Raw genomic sequence first — 21,001 nt, 5'->3', positions numbered from 1 at the left:
GTGTACATTATCTAATGCAAAGTTATTTATTTATTATATCCTCACTATCTGTACATGCAAAACTTGTCAACTTAACACAGGAATATCATGTTATATGTCTTTACGCTCCAGTAATGTCCATAGTGTAGCAACACATTTTCTATTCAGTGTTCATGTCATTAACCTCTTCACTGCCAAATCAACCTAATTTACTGCACTTGAAATATAAGTGTTCATATCAAGTGATCAGCCTAAATAACACTGGTAATCACCAGATCCATTAACATACAGTACCAGTCAAGAGTTTGGACACACCTACTCATGTAAAAGTTTCTTTATTTTTACTATTGTCTACATTGTAGAATAATAGTGAAGACATCATAACTATGAAATAACACATATGGAATCATGTAGTAACCAAAAAAAGTGTTAAACAAATCAAAATAAATTCATAATAGCCACCCTTTGCATTGATGACAGCTTTGCACACTCTTGGCATTCTCTAAACCAGCTTCACGTGGAATGCTTTTTTTTTCAACAGTCATGACGGAGTTCCCACATATGCTGAGCACTTGTTGGCTGCTTTTCCTTCACTCTGCGGTCCAACTCGTGCCAAACCCTCTCAATTGGGTTGAGGTCGGGTGATTGTGGAGGCCAGGTCATCGGATGCAACACTCCATCACTCTCCTTCTTGGCCAAATAGCCCTTACATAGCCTGGAGATGTGTTGGGTCATTGTTCTGTTGAAAAATAAATGATAGTCCCACTAACTGCAAGCCAGATGGGATGGTGTATCACTGCAGAATGCTTTGGTAGCCATGCTGGTTAAGTATGCCTTGAATTCTAAATACATCACTGACAGTGTCACCAGTAAAGCACCCCCACACCATCACACCTCCTCCCCCATGCTTCACGGTGGGAACCACACATGCAGAGATCATCCGTTCACCTACTCTGCGTCTCACAAAGACACGGCAGTTGGAACCAAAAATCTCAAATTTGGACTCATCAGACCAAATGACAGATTTCAACCGGTCTAATGTCCATTGCTCGTGTTTCTTGGCCCAAACAAGTCTTATTTTTATTGGTGTCCTTTAGTAGTGGTTTCTTTGCAGCAATTCGACCATGAAGGCCTGATTCACACACTCCTCTGAACAGTTGATGTTGAGATGTGTCTGTTGCTTGAACTCTGTGAAGCATTTATTTTTGGCTGCAATTTCCGAGGCCACAGCAGAGGTAACTCTGGGTCTTCATTTCCTGTGGCGGTCCTCATGAGAGCCAGTTTCATCATAGCACTTGATGGTTTTTGCAACTGCACTTGAAGAAACTTTCGAAGTTCTTCAAATGTTCCACATTGACTGACCTTCATGTCTTAAAGTAATGATGGACTGTCATTTCCCTTTGCTTATTTGAGCTGTTCTTGCCATATTATGGACTTGGTCTTTTACCAAATAGGGCTATCTTCTGTATACCCTCCCTACATTGTCACAACACAACTGATTGGCTCAAACGCATTAAGAAGGAAAGAAATTCCACAAATGTACTTTTAACAAGGCACACTTATTAATTGAAATGCATTCCCTGTGACTACCTCATGAAGCTGGTTGAGAGAATGCCAGCAGTGTGCAAAGCTGTCATCAAGGGTGGCTACTTTGAAGAATCTCAAATCTAAAATATATTTTGATTTGTTTAACCTTTTTTTGGTTACAACATGATTCCATATGTGTTATTTCATAGTTTTGATGTCTTCACTATTATTCTACAATGCAGAAAATAGTAAAAATAAAGAAAAACCCTTGAATGAGTAGGTGTGTCCAAACTTTTGACTGGTACTGTACAAATTTGATAAAAAGTGATATGTAGCTAAAGATATTGTTTGCAATAAACAGTCAATTATGAATATAAGTCAAGGACTACCAATGTCAACCTATGAAAAGCTAAGACCATTTGGAGCATCAGCCACACAGAATGTACCAACTTCAGGTGTACTGATATACAGCCAAATACATCCTCATTGTACTTCGTACACACAGCAGAGCAATCTGCATCTCTTCCCTAAGTCACTGATGACAGACATTGCTTTGACCCATAAGATCTAGTAACAATTCCTTGCATCTCATGCAGCTCATAACTTATTTATTGTGTGATGACGAAGCAGTGAATGAGAGTGATGTGATTCCAAAAAAGAACCTTGAATATTGTCATGAACTAAGTCATTATGAATTCTGACAACGTGTACCTCTACAAACCTTTCACTAAACATATGACTGTACAACTTAAATAAATGACAAGGTTTCCATGATCCTTCTCACTTTTGTCAATGTGTGAAAAAGAGGGGGGCAGAGAGGGGGACAGACTGAGAGACAGAGAAAAAGAGTGAGTGAGACAGACAGTGACAGAGATTTAGAAACATAATAGAGCGAGAGAGACAGACAGACAGACAGACAGATGGAGGGGGGGGGGCAGACAGAGAAGATGGGCTGAGAGAGGGTCAAAGAAATAGTGAGTGAGAGACAGAATCTTGACTATAAAGAGAGACACATTTAGATGTAGAGAATCTCTCGCTCTAGGGGAATAAACCCTGGACTCTCTCTCGCTCTAGGGGAATAAACCCTGGACTCTCTCTCGCTCTAGGAGAATAAACCCTGGACTCTCTCTCGCTCTAGGGGAATAAACCCTGGACTCTCTCTCGCTCTAGGGGAATAAACCCTGGACTCTCTCTCGCTCTAGGGGAATAAACCCTGGACTCTCTCTCGCTATAGGGGAATAAACCCTGGACCGCATAATGCTCACGGTAACTGCGTGGGGTTGGAAACAGTCATGCTACAAAAACATCCTTATCTCCTCAACCTCAACTCTTTGGGATGGAAACAATTATCCGGACTGGAGTTCAACTCGATGCCTATCAGGTAATTCCTGTTACAATTGGGTTTTTTAAAAGTGGCAGGCCGGTAAAGTATTCATTAATCACAACACAACCTACTGTGCTTTATAACACTACAACTATACAGGCCATAGTATATCAAAGGTGGCCAAAGCCAAGCAAGGCGCTGTGGTGTGGACGACAGATTAACCCAATGACAAAGCCAGGATTGAGCCATTTGTTTTTTTTTAAGTCAGGGTGTCTAGCCAATATGATTATAAACACCAATGAAGAAGCACAAACAAATTACAGTTTGGTATGTTCTGCAAGGACAATTATGATGCTATGGTCACATAACCACTGATGAAATAAATCATCAGACACTTAGCAGATAGTCATTCTGTACAGAAAGGGATGCCTATCTGATAAACCTAAAGGACAGGCAGCTTCTCTACAACTATTAGCTTGCATAACACACAAACAAGAATGTATTCACACAGTGGAATGCAGTCAAACAGTAGGTCAAGGGGAGTATTCAAGAGGCCATCTCATAATTACAACAGTACTAGATGACCAATGAATTATGTTCTCTAATAAAAAATGGGTACAAATATGCAATGGGATCTTGTGACTCTATTGGTATCAGAAGAATATTAAATTAGGTCAATTGTTAAGAGAGAACAAACATGAGTTTCATCATTCACATTGCCCACCAATATCAAAAGTGTGCACATTTGTTATATTCAGTGAATAAGGGCTCTAACAAGAATCAGGGGCTCAAGTAAGTATACCTTCTGCAAATGGAGAGCAACTATTAACCTAAACATGCAGTGCCACCTAGTGTAACAGCTGAGTCTGAACAATCTGCCTTGAATGTTGTAAGTGACCACCGATATAAGCTTTTTAATTGCTTTGTGGTGATGGGCACAATGTTCACACTTGTGCAGTGAGAAATGTGTGCGGGAAAAAAAGAAATGGAAAATTTAACAGATTAACAGATTTTCGCTATAGTCCTTGCAAATACTTTTTAGTAATTATAACACAGAAATGGATTAGCCACAGAAATTGGGTAGCCACAGAAATTGGGTAGCTTATGCTGGATGCAACACTCTGTAACCACTGCATTAACCATGCCCTTGGCCAATGTATAAATCAAACGTTTGCCTGAACATTCTCATAAAAGGTCTGCGGTGAAGCCACGGGAGCAAACGAGTTTGGTACAGGGACAGACAACATATTCAAATTTGATTGGATTCAGCATTTGAATTTTGAAATATTACAGTGAGGGAAAAAGTATTTGATCCCCTGCTGATTTTGTACGTTTGCCCACTGACAAAGAAATGATCAGTCTATAATTTTAATGGTAGGTTTATTTGAACAGTGAGAGACAGAATAACAACATAAAAATCCAGAAAAACGCATGTCAAAAATGTTATAAATTGATTTCCATTTTAATGAGGGAAATAAGTATTTGACCCCTCTGCACAACATGAGGTCAGACGGAGGTCAGACGTTTCTTGTAGTTGGCCACCAGGTTTGCACACATCTCAGGAGGGATTTTGTCCCACACCTCTTTGCAGATCTTCTCCAAGTCATTAAGATTTCGAGGCTGACGTTTGGCAACTCGAACCTTCAGCTCCCTCCACAGATTTTCTATGGGATTAAGTTCTGGAGACTGGCTAGGCCACTCCAGGACCTTAATGTGCTTCTTCTTGAGCCACTCCTTTGTTGCCTTGGCCGTGAGTTTTGGGTCATTGTCATGCTGGAATACCTGTCCACGACCCATTTTCAATGCCCTGGCTGAGGGGAGGAGGTTCTCACCCAAGATTTGACGGTACATGGCCCCGTCCATCGATCGTCCCTTTGATGCGGTGAAGTTGTCCTGTCCCCTTAGCAGAAAAACACCCCCAAAGCATAATGTTTCCACCTCCATGTTTGACGGTGGGGATGGTGTTCTTGGGGTCATAGGCAGCATTCCTCCTCCTCCAAACACGGTGAGTTGAGTTGATGCCAAAGAGCTCCATTTTGGTCTCATCTGACCACAACACTTTCACCCAGTTGTCCTCTGAATCATTCAGATGTTCATTGGCAAACTTCAGACGGGCATGTATATGTGCTTTCTTGAGCAGGGGGACCTTGCGGGCGCTGCAGGATTTCAGTCCTTCACGGTGTAGTGTGTTACCAATTGTTTTCTTGGTGACTATGGTCCCAGCTGCCTTGAGATCATTGACAAGATCCTCCCGTGTAGTTTTGTGCTGATTCCTCACCGTTCTCATGATCATTGCAACTCCACGAGGTGAGATCTTGCATGGAGCCCCAGGCCGAGGGAGATTGACAGTTCTTTTGTGTTTCTTCTATTTGCGAATAATCGTACCAACTGTTGTCACCTTCTCACCAAGCTGCTTGGCGTTGGTCTTGTAGCCCATTACAGCCTTGTGTAGGTCTACAATCTTGTCCCTGAAATCCTTGGAGAGCTCTTTGGTGTTGGCCATGGTGGAGATTTTGGAATCTGATTGATTGATTGCTTCCGTGGACAGGAATCTTTTATACAGGTAACAAGCTGAGATTAGGAGCACTCCCTTTAAGAGTGTGCTCCTAATCTCAGCTCGTTACCTGTATAAAAGACACCTGGGAGCCAGAAATCTTTCTGATTGAGAGGGGGTCAAATACTTATTTCCCTCATTAAAATGCAAATCAATTTATAACATTTTTGACATGCGTTTCTCTGGATTTTTTTTGTTATTCTGTCTCTCACTGTTCAAATAAACCTACCATTGAAATTATAGACTGATCATTTCTTTGTCAGTGGGCAAACGTACAAAATCAGCAGGGGATCAAATACTTTTTTCCCCTCACTGTATACTAAATTGAACTCCAGAGATGCTTTTTTCATTCTGAGTGCTAATTGGGGACATTTCCGGGCATAGCTCTAACTGGGGACAGGCAACCAAAATCAGGGACTGTCCCTGTAAATTGGGAAAAAATTGAAAAAATGGTCACGGTTCCGGTCTGTTTATGGGGTGGCTCTCCCATAGGCACCAATGCATTAGCAGAGTCTGGACTGCTTAGTTCAATGACTGTATATGAAGCAAAAAATGGAGTGAGTGAGATGTTTCGCTTCCTCTTCTGTCTCAGGTAAAACAAGTATTTTTAAGCCTTGAGACAGTTGAGATACGGATTGTGTCTGTGTTCCATTCAGAGGGTGAATGGGCAAGACAACATATTTAAGTGCCTTTGAACGCGGTGTGGTAGTAGGTGCCAGGCGCACCGGTTTGAGTGTGTCAAGAACTGCAACGCTGCTGGGTTTTTCATGCTCAACAGTTTCCCATGTGTATCAAGAATGGTCCACCACCCAAAGGACATCCAGGCATCTTGACATAACTGTGGGAAGCATTCGAGTCAACATAGGCCAGCATCCCTGTGGAACACTTTCGACACCTTGTAGAGTCCATGCCCCGACGAATTGAGATTGGTCTGAGAGCAAAAGAGGGTGCAAATCAATATTAGGAATGTTTTCCTAATATTACACTCAGTGTATACAGTACATACAGAAAGTATTCAGAACCCTTGACTTTTCCCACATTTTGTTACGTTACAGCCTTATTGTAAAACTGATGAAATAGTTTTTTTCCATCAATCTACACACAATACCCCATAATGACAAAGCAAAAACAGGTTTTTGCAAATGTATTAAAAAAAAAAAAAAACGTAAATATCACATTTACATAAGTATTCAGAACCTATACACAGTACTTTGTTGAAGCACCTTTGACAGCCTCGAGTCTTCTTGGGTATGACGCTACAACACATTTGGTGAGAACGGGCTCGTTCTGATGACTGGAGCAGAATAGGTGGAATGGTATCTAAAACATCAAAAAAAGGGTTTTCAGGTGTACTCCAATCAAGTTGTAGAAACATCTCAATGATGATCAATGGAAACAGGATGCACATGAGCTCAAATTCAAGTCTCATAGCAAAGGGTTTGAATACTTATGTAAATAAGGTATTTCTGTTTTCTATTTTTCATACATTTTCCAAAATGTTAAACCTGTTTTTGCTTTGTCATTATGGGGTATTGTGTGTAGATTGTAGAAATAATTTAATCAATTTTAGAATAAGGCTGTAACAAAATGTGGAAAAAGTCAAGGGGTCTGAATACTTTAGAAGAGAGTTCCCAAATTAAAATCACTTGGGCTGATTTGCTGGTGTTTTTACAATCTTTTATGTCCCACAATTAAAAAATAAATAAATATATATATATATAGTTTTGCTCAGAAAACTTAATAACCAAGACCAAATAAAATCACCCGCTGGCCGCCAGTTGGGGAACCCAGTGTAACTTTGTCCACAACTAGGCATTTATATTAACATTTATATTAACAATTTTGACTTTTGCTGTTTACTGATGCCTAGTTGAGGAAATAAACGTAGCATGGTGTCCTTGATCAACCAAACCTAAACTATTCGGTTTCACCAAAAAGCGTTTCCCATCAACAAAACTATATCCATAATCTCTAGGAACAATATTTACGATACGTCGGGTTGAATGCGTCCCTCGCTATCAAACAAGCGTTAAAAACATGTGGATTAAAACCGGAACATGGAAGATCCTGGATAAAAACGTGTTTTTAAAGCTTATTTTATAGCGAGGGACATATTCAACCCGATGTATCGTAAGTATTGTTCCTAGAGATTACGGTTATGGGTCATTCCACCAATTCTGTGCCTTTTGAGAAGTGCAACTTGGACAAAAAAAGTTTTCACCTAATTTTAACATTCTGTCATAAGGACATATTCAACTTCATAAAAACACATGTCCCATCTCATGAGGTTAAACTCTTGAGATGGCAATCAGCAGTTGAAACAAGAACAAAGTTCTCCCTGCCACTGTTTCGCTAAAAAGCTTAGGGATGGGGATGGAGAAATGTAACCACTTTCAAATTCATAGACAGAGGACTGACCATCCATGCTACTTATCAAAAGTGTAGTGTCAACCTTGTTTTGATGCTATTCAGTGTTTGTTTATATTTACTTTGTTTACAAACATTGGAGTAAAACAAGCTTATATATTGGGTTCTGATGGGGTATGACAGTTCATGAAGCGTTTAGAAGTTATATTCTTCAAGAATCAATGGGTGGTACATATACAGTATATCATTAATTTAGTCCAACAATGGATGTAGCCCCTGCAGATTGCCCCTTTAAATAAAAAAATACTATTGTAAGTGCCCTTTAAGTGCCAAATAAAGTAACAGGGTTGACAATTTCATGTGAAATCAGCCATAAATCTACTTGTGACAGGGGGAATGCAAGCTTGTTGTGTGCAACAGGGCATCGAAATTGAATGCAAGCTTCACAAAAAAAAGAAATGTAAAAAAATGATTCTAGCCTGTCTATGGGTAACAGGGTTGAAGTTTTATGATCGACCCACTCAGTTTTCCATAACAAAACACCAGAAGAATGGTCAAAAACAGTAGAACCAGCTCACCTGCTTGTACAATATGATTTCACTATTAGATTTCAATGTTTCTTTAGAAAAAAATATTTACAAGGAATACTTTCCCCATATTAAAACGAGAGCTCAGATCACATAACAAGGATGAAATTACTTTGTCAAAGCAATCAAATAACCAGGGCTGTACAATGATGGTGAAAAGTCACAGAGGGTGCACGGAGGGACACTTAAGCAAGTCGTATTCATATTTACATAACGGGTGGGTTTAATCTTGAATGCTAATTGGTTAAAAGCAAATTCCAGCTGGTGTCTATTCCACAAGTTACCCCCAGCTTTATCTACTCTGTTCCATCTGACTGTGCAATCCACTGTCTCATCAGCCCAGCCAGGCAAATTATGAACTTGATCTCCACTATAAAAAGCGTCTAGACATTATCTCACATTTCTTTTAGACTAACATTTAGTTTTCAACAGCAGAGATTTGTATAAACCATGCTGTCTGTCTCTCCAACATTTGCAACATTGAATTTAAATATTGAAACAATCTCCAGCTGTCCCGTAGTAATGAACGTGTCGGGAATCGGGACGAGACAGACAGGCAGGCAGCGTTTCTCAGCCAGTCTAAATCATGAATCAGCTGGCATCATTTTTATAGATATATACAAAGGCATGTCAATCGAGAAAAAGTAAAATGAATGAAGTGCAGCTAGTTTGAGGTCTTTACAGCTTCAGTGTTTGAAGTGATTGTGTTTGTGTTAGCTGTGTTGTTGTCTAGCTCCTCTGAACAACAGTGTCCTGACGAGAGTGCACATTTTCTATGCCAGGCGAAATCGCGTCTCATTAGCATGGATGTATCCAAAAAAATGTCACTAGAAAACAGCTTAAACAAATGCAAATGCAGCTACTGTTGTTATTCTTTTTGACATTTGACGTGACTGTAAGTTAGCCATAGTTGGCTAGCTAGCAAGCAAGGAATAAGAATGTTGCCAGCCAGTATGGCAATGGAACATTTAGAACGAACGGCTGGGTCACGTCGATAGATACAGAACAAAAAAACTGAACGACTGGGTTGCGTCTCTGGCAACCAAACTAATAGAACGAATGACAAGCCGGCTTAGGTGGCAACCTTAGATTTGTGTTGGGACTATATCTTGTGGAAGGTTGAAATAGTATGAATAAATGAATCAAAATAAAGTTAATGAAAATATGTCCATCATTATTTGATTATGTTGGTAACCCGTTATATAACAGTGATAATGCCCTTGAAGCTGGTGTTTGAAGGATATATTGGCACAATACCTGTGCCAATATATCCTCCAAACACCAGCTTCAAGGGCATTATCACTTTAAAAAAATCTGATAGATTGAATTCTCCCTGTGGTCTATTTTAAAGGGCATTTAATATAACAGGCGTTTAAAATACAATATTGGCAATTTCTACTTAATGCAAAAGGCACTCTTTTCATGACACTTTTTTGGTGAAACCAAATAGTTCAGGTTAGGTTGAACAAGGACACCATGCTACTGTTCTTAAAAGTCCAAATTGTTAATATAAATGTTAATATAAATGCCTAGCTGCGGATGAAGCTACCTAAAGTGGGAACCCTCTCCATTGGGTCACAACAGGTAGGTAGGATACATACATATTATGAATAGTCCTTCACAAATATGTCATTTAGAAGGCCTATTTATTATATAGCCTTAAAGTAAAAATCACAGACTTGTATTACAGTAAAGTAAATGCCACATTTACCTGTTCTGGCGCACTTCCTGGAAAATTGCAGCTCTGTGTGGATGAATCCCACTAAGCATGCATCGACGCCGACGTCTTTTGGACGTCTTTTTTAGGGCCAGTCTCAATTTCAAACCAATCATAGGTGTCTATGTTTGGTTCAGACTTTGGTCTTATTTGGGGACGGCGCTCATTCGAATAATACCCAGCATGCTTTACAGGTGTTCGTTTAACATTTACATTTTGGTCATTCAGCAGACACTCTTATCCAGAGCAACACACAGTCAGTGCTAAGATAGATAAACAACATATCACAGTCATGGCAAGAAAAAAACATTTCTGCAACCATTATTGAGGATGTTTATTTAATCTTTATTTAACTAGGCAAGTCAGTTAAGAACAAATTCTTATTTACAATGACGGTATACCAAAAGGCAAAAGGCCTCCTGCGGGGACGGGGGCTGGGATTAAAAATAAATATTTTTATAAAATATAAAAACACACATCACGACAAGAGAGACAACACAACACTATATAAAGAGAGACCAAAGACAACAACATAGCAAGGCAGCAACACATGACAACACAGTATGGTGGCAACACAACATGGTAGCAGCACAAAACATGGTACAAACATTATTGGGCACAGACAACAGCACAAAGGGCAAGAAGGTAGAGACAACAATGCATCACGCAAAGCAGCCACAACTGTCAGTAAGAGTGTCCATGATTGAGTCTTTGAATGAAGAGATTGAGATAAACTGTCCAGTTTGAGTGTTTGTTGCAGCTTGTTCCAGTCGCTAGCTGCAGCAAACTGAAAAGACAAGCAACCTATGGATGTGTGTGCCTTGGGGACCTGTAACAGAATGTGACTGGCAGAATGGGTGCTGTACTGTATGTGGAGGATGAGGGCTGCTTAGATATCATGTTTGACTACTTTGAAATTCATGCTGTTTTAAAGATTGGAGCAATAATACATATTCTATGTTGCAATCTTCAGTTGGCTCCCCTTTCCTATATTAAATGGATTTACAAATTATTATTGTGTCACGACTTCCGCCGAAGTCGGTCCCTCTCCTTGTTCGGGCGGCGTTCGGTGTATGACGTCACCGGCCTTCTAGCCATTGCCGATCCACTTTTCATTTTCTATTTGTTTTTTCTTAGTTTTACACACCTGGTTTCAATCCCCCAATTACTTGTTCATTATTTAACCCTCTGTTCCCCCACAGGCCGATTACAGAATCACTCACCAAAACGGATGGAGTCAGCAGGAGCAGACGCCTTCCCTGTGGCGGTAGAAGAGCGCGTCCAGCAGCACGCGGCCATGTTGCAACGTCTGGGCACCACCATGGATCGCGTGCTGCAGACGATGGATCGTTGGGAGAGAGGAGGAGGATTTCCAGCGCCTCCACTAGCCCCACTACCGTCGACCCCACTGTCCATCCCTCCTTCACCCAGTCCCAGTGGGATTCGGCTCACGCTCCCGAGGGAGTATGATGGGACGGCTGCCGGATGCCAGGGATTCCTACTACAGCTGGAGCTCTACCTGGCGACCGTCCACCCGGCTCCTTCGGGACGTGAGAGCGTGTCCGCCCTCGTCTCCTGCCTCTCAGGCAAAGCCCTGGAGTGGGCCAACGCCGTACGGAGTGAAGGAGACGCTGCCCATTGGACCATTACGCAGAGTTCACCCGCCTCTTTCGGGCAGTTTTCGACCACCCGCCTGAGGGTTGAGCAGTGAACGACAGTTTCACCTAAGGCAGGGGACAAGGAGCGCACAGGATTTTGCATTGGACTTCAAGACCCTGGCCGCCAGCGCGGGATGGAACGACAGGGCCCTGATCGATCATTTACATTTACATTTAAGTCATTTAGCAGACGCTCTTATCCAGAGCGACTTACAAATTGGAAAATGTGTTTAAGCGAGAACAGCCAGACAAACTGAAGATTATTTTTCCCAGCTTGATTTTGGTCAAATAAATATGTCTTCGAGCCAGCCAGGAGTCGAACCTAGAATCTTCTGATCCGTAGTCAGACACGTTATCCATTGCGCCACTGGCCCCATACTGGTGCAGTCTGCGCGAGGACATCCGTCGCAAGTTGGCCTGCCGAGACACCACCCTCATGTTGGACCAGCTGGTGGACCTGTCCATCCGGCTGGACAACCTGCTGACTGCCCGCGGACGTCCGGATCGGGGTCTGTCAGTTCCATCCCCCAGCACCTCCGCTCCGACGCCCATGGAGCTGGGATGTGCTGCACCTAGGGCGACCGGAGGAGGGGTCATTCCCTGCACCATCTGTGGCCGCAGAGGGCACACTGCTGGTCGGTGCTGGGGGGGTTCCTCAGGGAGTCGAGGCAGCAGGCAGGGCACTATCGTGTCACCCCAGGTGAGTCGGCACCAGGCTCACCCAGAGCCCCCTGTTGCTCACATGTATGTGTTTATCAAATTTCCTAAGTTTCCCCTGCATTCCCAGCATAAAGCGCTCGTAGATTCAGGTGCAGCTGGGAATTTTATTGACCGTTCTTTTGCCCATAGTTTAGGGATTCCCCTGGTTCCTGTGGATATGCCCTTCCCTGTGCATGCCCTAGATAGTCGACCATTAGGGTCAGGGCTGATTAGGGAGGCCACCGCTCCACTAGACATGGTTACGCAGGAGGGTCACAAGGAGAGAATCAGTCTCTTCCTTATTGATTCTCCTGCATTTCCCGTGGTGCTGGGCCTACCCTGGATGGCCTGTCACAACCCCACTATTTCGTGGCAACAGAGGGCTCTCAAGGGGTGGTCACGAGAGTGCTCAGGGAGGTGTGTAGGGGCTTCCATCGGTGCGACTACGGTGGAAAGTCCAGACCAGATCTCCACCGTGCGCATCTCCTCAGAATATGCCGATTTGGCTCTCGCCTTCTGTAAGAAGAAGGCAACTCAATTACCACCCCATTGACGGGGGGATTGTGCGATAAATCTCCTGGTAGATGCAGCACTTCCCAGGAGTCATGTGTATCCTCTGTCACAGCAGGAGACGGCGGCTATGGAAACATATGTCTCCGAATCCCTGGGGCAGGGATACATTCGGCCCTCCACTTCACCTGCCTCCTCAAGTTTCTTATTTGTGAAGAAGAAGGATGGAGGTCTGCGCCCGTGTATTGACTATCGGGGTATCAATCAGAGCACTGTGAGGTACAGCTACCCGCTGCCTCTTATCGCCAGTGCGATCGAGTCAATGCACGGGGCGCCCTTCTTCACAAAATTGGATCTCAGGAGCGCTTATAACCTGGTGCGTATCTGGGAGGGGGGACGAGTGGAAGACGGCATTTAGTACCACCTCAGGGCACTATGAGTACCTCGTCATGCCGTACGGGTTGATGAATGCTCCATCAGTCTTCCAGGCCTTTGTTGATGAGATTTTCCGACAACATTCTGATATACTCCGTTACATGCGCCGAGCATGTGTCCCTGGTGCGCAGGGTGCTTTGTAGACTGTTGGAGCATGACCTGTACGTCAAGGCTGAGAAACGTCTGTTCTTCCAACAGTCCGTCTCCTTCCTAGGGTACCTCATTTCCACTTCAGGGGTGGAGATGGAGAGTGACCGCATTTCAGCCATGCATAATTGGCTGACTCCCACCCCGGTAAAGGAAGTGCAGCGGTTTCTAGGGTTTGCCAACTTCTACCGGAGGTTAATCCGGGGTTTTGGTCATGTAGCAGCTCCCATTACCTCACTGCTGAAGGGGGAACCGGTGCGACTGCAGTGGTCGGCTGAGGTGGACAGGGCTTTTGGTCACCTGAAGGCTCTGTTACCTCGGCTCCCGTGCTGGCTCATCCGGATCCCTCTTTGGCATTCATAGTGGAGGTGGACGCGTCCGAGGCTGGGATCGGAGCCTTGCTCTCTCAGCGCTCGGGCACGCCACCGAAGCTCCTCCCCTGTGCTTTCTTATCAAAGAAGCTCAGCCCGGCGGAGCGAAACTATGATGTGGGGGACCAGGAGCTGTTGGCTGTTGTCAAGGCTCTGGAGGCGTGGAGACATTGGCTTGAGGGGGCAAAACACCCTTTTCTCATCTGGACTGACCACCGCAATCTGGAGTACATCTGGGCGGCAAGGAGACTGAACCCTAGCCAGGCAAGGTGGGCCATGTTCTTTACCCGTTTTGTTTTCACTCTGTCCTACAGCCCAGGTTCCCAGAACGCTAAGGCAGATGCACTGTCCCGGATGTATGACACAGAGGAGCGGTCCATGGATCACACTCCCATACTTCCGGCCTTTTGCCTGGTGGCACCGGTAGTGTGGGAGTTGGACGCGGACATCGAGCTGGCGTTACGCACAGAGCCCACTACTCCCCAGTGTCCAGCTGGGCGTCTGTACGTTCTGTCTGCTGTCCGCGACAGTTTGATCTATTGGGCCCACACGTCACCCTCCTCTGGTCATCCTGGCATCGGTTGGACGCTGCGTTGCCTTAGTGGGAAGTACTGGTGGTCCACCTTGGCCAAGGACATGAGGGTTTATGTTTCCTCCTGCTCAGTGTGCGCCCAGTGCAAGGCTCCCAGGCACCTGCCCAGAGGGAAGTTACAACCCCTCCCCGTTCCACAACGACTGTGGTCGCACCTGTCCGTGGACTTCCTGACAGATCTTCCTCCCTCACAGGGCAACACCACGATCCTGGTTGTTGTGGATCGGTTTTCTAAGTCCTGCCGTCTCATCCCTTTTCCCGGTCTCCCTACGGCCCTACAGACTGCGGAGGCCCTGTTCACTCACGTCTTCCGGCACTACGGGGTGCCTGAGGACATAGTCTCTGATCGGGGTCCCCAGTTTACGTCCAGAGTATGGAGGGCGTTCATGGAACGTCTGGGGGTCTCGGTCAGCCTCACCTCAGGTTTTCACCCCGAGAGTAACGGGCAGGTGGAGAGAGTAAACCAGGATGTGGGTAGGTTTCTGCGGTCATATTGCCAGGACCGGCCGGGGGAGTGGGCGGCATTCATCCCCTGGGCAGAGATGGCCCAAAACTCACTCCTCCACTAACCTCTCCCCTTTCCAGTGTGTACTGGGGTATCAGCCGGTTCTGGCACCTTGGCATCAGAGCCAGATCGAAGCTCCTGCGGTGGACGAATGGTTTAAGCGCTCGGAGGAGACCCGGGACGCTGCTCATGTGCATCTGCAACGGGCCGTGAGGCGACAGAAGGCGAGCGCTGACCGCCACCGCAGTGAGGCCCCGGTGTTTGCACCGGGGGACCGGGTCTGGCTCTCGACCCAAAACCTGCCCCTCCGCCTGCCCTGCCGGAAGCTGGGTCTGTGGGGCCATTCAAAGTCCTGAGGAGACTGAACGAGGTATGCTACAAGTTACAGCTTCCCTCATTCCATGTGTCTCTCCTCAGGCCGGTGGTGGCTGGTCCACTCCAGGAGTCTGAGGTGCGGGAGGTTCCTGGCGTATGCTGTTCGAGCCATCCTGGACTCGAGGCGTCAGGCGAGAGGCCTTCAGTACCTCGTGGAGTGGGAGGGGTACGGTTAAGAGGAGAGATGCTGGGTGCCGGACGTCCTGGACCCTTCGTTGCTGCGGGAGTTCCACCGTCTCCACCCGGATCGCCCTGCGCCTCGTCCTCCGGGTCGTCCCCGAGGTCGGTGTCGGTGTGCTGCTGGAGCCTCGCGTCAAGGAGGTGGTACTGTCACGACTTCTGCCGAAGTCGGTCCCTCTCCTTGTCCAGGTGGCGTTCGGCGGTCGACGTCACCGGCCTTCTAGCCATCGCCGATCCACTTTTCATTTTCCATTTGTTTCGTCCTGCGCCTGACTCCTCCACACCAGCTACACACAAGCAGGAGGAGTCAGGCGCAGGACAGCAGAAATGAGTAAGGAACGTAATTTACTCAAGGAATCAATATATACAACACAATAAACTAGCCCACAAATAACAGACCGTATACATACAAACAATCACTCACAAAAAACCATGGGGGAACAGAGGGTTAAATAATGAACAAGTAATTGGGGGATTGAAACCAGGTGTATAAAACAACACTTCATTGAGAAATTTGGCCATTATTTGGAAATGATTGACCAAAAAAGACATCTTGTCAATGTCTGTAAATGGTGTCTTTTCAACTTTAATTTAGAACCGAAAAGGAACCTGATTTCATCCGGAAAATATACATTTTAACATCCGGAAAATACTTATTTTAAACATCAGGAACATACACAGGATCACTATATAGTGTCATTGTTCTGTCTGCTTCTTCTCACTGCCCTACTGGTTCAGACATCTCCCAGAAGCACTGGAGACTTAGTCCTCACAGAGCTTATGGTGGGTACTGCTCCGTAACCCAACTGTCTTTACAGTCTTTAGTAATGATGGCTGTTATCAATGTTTTTTTTTATTTTCTTTGGAGGTTGTTGTTCTAGTAGTCCTGTTCAGTCTCCTCGTGCTCTCTCTCTCTTCTTCTCTCTTCTTCTTTCTCTCTTCTACACTCCCAGAGGAGTAGGTTTTTTGCTGTCTTCCTTCTGTCTGCACAGGGCCCATGCCAAGGGGTCTTTGAATAAGACTCCTGGCCAGTGAGTCAGTGTGCCTCTCTGGGGATGGAGCTTCTGTCCTTCTCCTACAGCTTTGGGCTTTACGGTGAGTCACTTCAATGGTTCACTTGCCTCTCAGTGTATCTTTCATCGAATGTGACGATTGCAAGATCCCAGGACATACAGCAGACTGACGGTTAATCTCTGTAGGGAAATGCATTGTCTTATAGTAGGCATCCTCAATTTGTCCTTACTGCAGGCGAGCCGGTTGGGCACCTCTTATGTGGCCTAAAGCAGAGCTCCAAACTGCTAGCCATTCAGTCCCAGGCCTAATCATTCATGATAAGCTAAATAGACAACTGTGTAAATTCCTGTCCTAGGCAGTAGGGAGTGAAGAGCATGGTGGAGAGAGGCATGCTGGTCAGAGAGAGGTTGAGTGAGAAGCTAAGGCTTCTGGGATGTCCTGGCAGCTGGGATCACCTGATCCAGCATGGTGGACTGTACTGCTGCACTTGGCTGAATGGTGAGCAAACCATCTTAGTCAAGCTCAGAATTTGTCATCTTTTGACCAATTCAAACAGAACAATGTAGCTACTCCATTTAGGCATTGCAACTTCCGGTCTACATTGATCGTGGAATTGGTCGAAAGTCTAAGAGCATTTGAAAACATCAAGACAGGTTGCTTTTGTTTCTTTGCTTTTAAAGAACCAGCATTCTCTACCTAGCCTTTGCTGTCAGCACTTTTCTCACACAATTTCCATGTCTAGTTTGCTTTCATCCACTTCATTCTCAAATATATTCATTATACCATTATCAATGATGTTGTACAGTTTTCTTGAACTGAATTTAACCCCTTTTAGCCGAGCTGAGTTGAAGCAGTCATGCTTTGTAAAAGCGTATGATAAAAGACATAATATACAGTATTACTCAATATAATAATTGCCCGTTCTTTTGTACTAGTACACTACCTGGTACCAGTAAATTATGTAAAATAAAATAAGTGCTATGTTCCATGTTGAAAATGTATTTTCTTTGATCTTCGATTATGACCTCTTCCCCTGTCTCCTTTAGTCCAACAAGTGGAATTAATGGAAAATAGGAGACATATCTACCTGCTTCCCAATGGCTGTCTGAGTGTGAGTGCTATCAACAGCCGTAACCTAGACTACGTAGCTGAGTCCATCCACCTTGCAGTGACCTCTGTCTTCTGAAGTCCAGGGCCTCGTTACATTATAGTGACAGCCTCTATAAAACTCTTATTCAGCTTGACTAAATCCTGTGAAGGAAGCATCTTTATGTCACATAGAGTGCCAAACGAATGAGGGATGGACGCATATGGAAAATGTTTTTTAGTTATAATTTGAAACAAAGTGTAATGTCAAGGTTTCAAATAGAGATAGGGAATATTAATTATTATCTGCATAGCTGGAGAAATACGGTGGGCATGTAGTTGTGGTGTGATGGTCCAGTAAGGAGCACTCTTTCCTCTGGTCCCAACCTGGTCTCAGAGCATTTTGTATTATTCTGTATGTAAATCCGAGACACCCCATTTAGCATGAAATGTATTAATTTGTGGATGTCCATCACCCATTTCATATGATATGTTATGAATTACAGTTCTTATTATATGTTATGAATTTGTAAAACGTATGATACTGTACGTGACCGACCGGCTATATTCGGTCTTATGTAGCAAAATTTGAAATTGAGTTCTTTATATTAGATAAAAGTAGAGACTCAGAGCTAGGAAACGGTATATCATACACGACTGTTGAGGAACAATGAGAAAGTAATTATCCTTTGAAAGTTGATAAAGTTATTACCTCACTTTTGAGAAAATGGCCCTGGGAATGTTTTGGTACACCTACTGGAGAGCTCTTCTTTGTCAACAACTATTCAGCATCATTCACACCCTCTAAAGCCTTATCCTCACCCATCTCTTTAAGGATTCACATGTGAAGCCATGTACTAAACAACCAAAGATTTAAAGACTAAAGGCTGGTTTAAACAACGGGTGTATTCATAAATTTAATCTGGAGTGCCAGAGTGTGCTCAGAGTGCGCTCTGGGCATTAGTAAACTCAGAGCATTGTCATATTGTCCGTTGGTAAATTAAGAGCATTTCGCTCTCGGAGCGTTCACTGGACGCTCTGGCCGAGGAGTAGGGTTGATCCGAGCGTTCTGACCTAACAACAGCAGTCAAGCATCCAAGCTAACTGGCTAACGTTGGCTAGCTTGCTAGCTACTTCCAGACACAAATAAGAGACACATCCTCTGACCATTTTACTCGCCCTAGCAGAGCTGGTTAGGCTGTTTTAACATGATTCAGAGCGTTGGTGACTGCTACTGTGTTTCTGGCAACAATTTAGTTACACGTTTTTGCCAACGTTTTCGGACACCGTCCATATTCACCGGGTGTTGAGTGTTCGTAAATTCGTCAGTTATTCTGTGCTCTGGCACACTCAGACTAGAGTGCTCTGAAATCGGAGTATTTACTAGCTACGTCTATCGACAGTTGTCGCAGTGACATCATGAACATTTTATTGAAATGGTTACTTGCACAGTGGAGTCTTTTGTTTAGACATGTAGCTAGCTAGCTAAACAATGAACCATAATCCCAACTCATAACGTTACTACCCTGCATGAATCTGCAGGTAGCTAACCAACCAGGTTTAATGTTAGCTAGCTAACATTAGGCAATAACTAGCAATGCAAATGGCTCCGACATACGAATAATATAACTACATAGATTATACACGTAATGCTAGCTAGCGAACCAGCCGGCTAACATTAGCTAGCTAGCTAACAGTACACTTTAACTTGAAATGAAAACAACTTTCTGACAAAATTAGAAATGTCTAATATGAAAAATGTAGCTAGTTAGGCTATCTTACACGTATACATGGATGGACACTTCGCCCTCTCTGTCACGGATGCTATGGTTGCCCTTAGTTTGAAGATGTAATCCGGAGACAGGTGTTTTATATAACAGACTTCAGTGTGTTCTCTTTTTGACTCCGTCTGCATAATTTGCAATCAAACGCAATAATTTTCTCCATCTCCTTAGCTATCGTACTCTAATTCCATGGTGCATTCCAAAGATGCTCTCCTCCAGAAAGTGGAGAGCAACACTTATGCAGTTCCACTACATGATATCTTTCAAAAAAGCTGTGTTAGAAAGGATTACCTACACATACTGACCAGTGCATGTTATAGACAGAAGCCAGCAACATGGCAGACCAATCAGAACTCATCTCTCGGCATGTCCAGCCCACTCATTATCTCAGCCACATACGGCTAAACCAATTACCCAACTAGCAATGAGGAATCGGCCCAGAAGCGGCCCACTTCCGGGGGGCCGGAACTGATTGAATCGTCCCGGAATCGGGTGTCGGACTCAACCCGGAATGAAAATGATTGACTGCCCAGAATTGGCCCAAGTACATCGAGCCCTTTCCATCTACCGTAATTCAGCCCACTTTGCTGACATCTTACCAGAATCCCCCCAGAAGCGGCCTGATGCAAATTTAAATAAATGTATACAAAATTACCCGATTTAGTAATTAGAAATATTACTGTTATACATTGTATACATACAAATTATACCCATCCACAAAAAACATTTTGTTGGAGGAAACACCATACACCTGGTGACCGTGTCAGTGTGCATGAGCCTGGCCCACCACAGGAGTCGCTACAGCGCGATGGGACAAGGACATCCCAGCCGTCAAACCCTCCCCTAACTCGGACGACGCTGGGCCAATTGTGCGTCGCCTAATGGGTCTCCTGGTCACGGCCGGCACGGGTCTCGAACCAGCATCTGTAGCAATGCAGTTTGCACTGCAGTCTTAGACCGCTGCGCCACTCTGGAGGCTCCATCCACAAAGTTTTAATGCTTATCAATTGCCTTGCACAAAGTATCAAAATACTAAAATACTACACAGGACTCTTAAAGAATTTCATTTAAATGTTAATTGTATTTTTTGATCACAGAAACAATGAGAAAATATAGAAAAATAAATAATGAAATGTTAATTAAATAAATCAGCCTGTGTAATCATCTGCCAGAGAGTAGCCCCAATCGGCCCGACCCTAAGTAATTCATTTGGGCCAGATAACTCACACTGGAATCGGCCCGAGCCCCAAGTAATATATACATTTGGCCCAGATAACTCTCACCGGAATCGGCCTGAGCCCCAAGTAATACATTTGGGCCAGATAACTCACATCGGAATCGGCCCGAACTCAATCCCTGCATCCTAGCCATAAGTAATACTGCCAAAGACGGCCCAGACTCAGGCCACATGGCGTCGTCTGAGTCTGACTCTCAGCCAAGTGCCCAGACTCGCAGATGGAATCGGTCCAGATCCACTGTGCTAGCTGGGTAGGCTCGTAATTTAACCATTTTATCTGTATTTACAGATGGCATACAGGTTTGTTATTAAGGCACATGAAAGTTCACATGTTCCAGAAGGCATTTCTGCCA

At 44.3% G+C, this 21,001-nt stretch overlaps 1 protein-coding gene and 1 non-coding gene across 3 annotated transcripts in view; one reads left to right on the top strand and one right to left on the bottom strand.

Annotated features, from left to right (window-relative positions):
• LOC115164528 (prolactin-releasing peptide receptor-like) overlaps positions 1-21,001 on the top strand; it is a 64,987-nt gene that overhangs the window by 386 nt on the left and 43,600 nt on the right. The window contains exon 2 of one of the 2 annotated variants that reach the window (XM_029717092.1): positions 2,741-2,887. The gene's annotated coding sequence lies outside the window, so the exon portion shown is untranslated. Of the gene's footprint in view, positions 1-2,637; positions 2,888-21,001 lie in introns of those variants that run through there. The other variant, XM_029717093.1, reaches the window with a different exon arrangement.
• Positions 12,015-12,087, bottom strand: trnar-acg (transfer RNA arginine (anticodon ACG)). The gene has a single exon. It is a non-coding gene; the product is annotated as a tRNA-Arg (tRNA).

Source organism: Salmo trutta, chromosome 27, assembly GCF_901001165.1.
Source record: "Salmo trutta chromosome 27, fSalTru1.1, whole genome shotgun sequence".
Taxonomy (NCBI): Eukaryota; Metazoa; Chordata; class Actinopteri; order Salmoniformes; family Salmonidae; genus Salmo; species Salmo trutta.
This window is presented reverse-complemented; position numbering and strand designations above follow the sequence as displayed.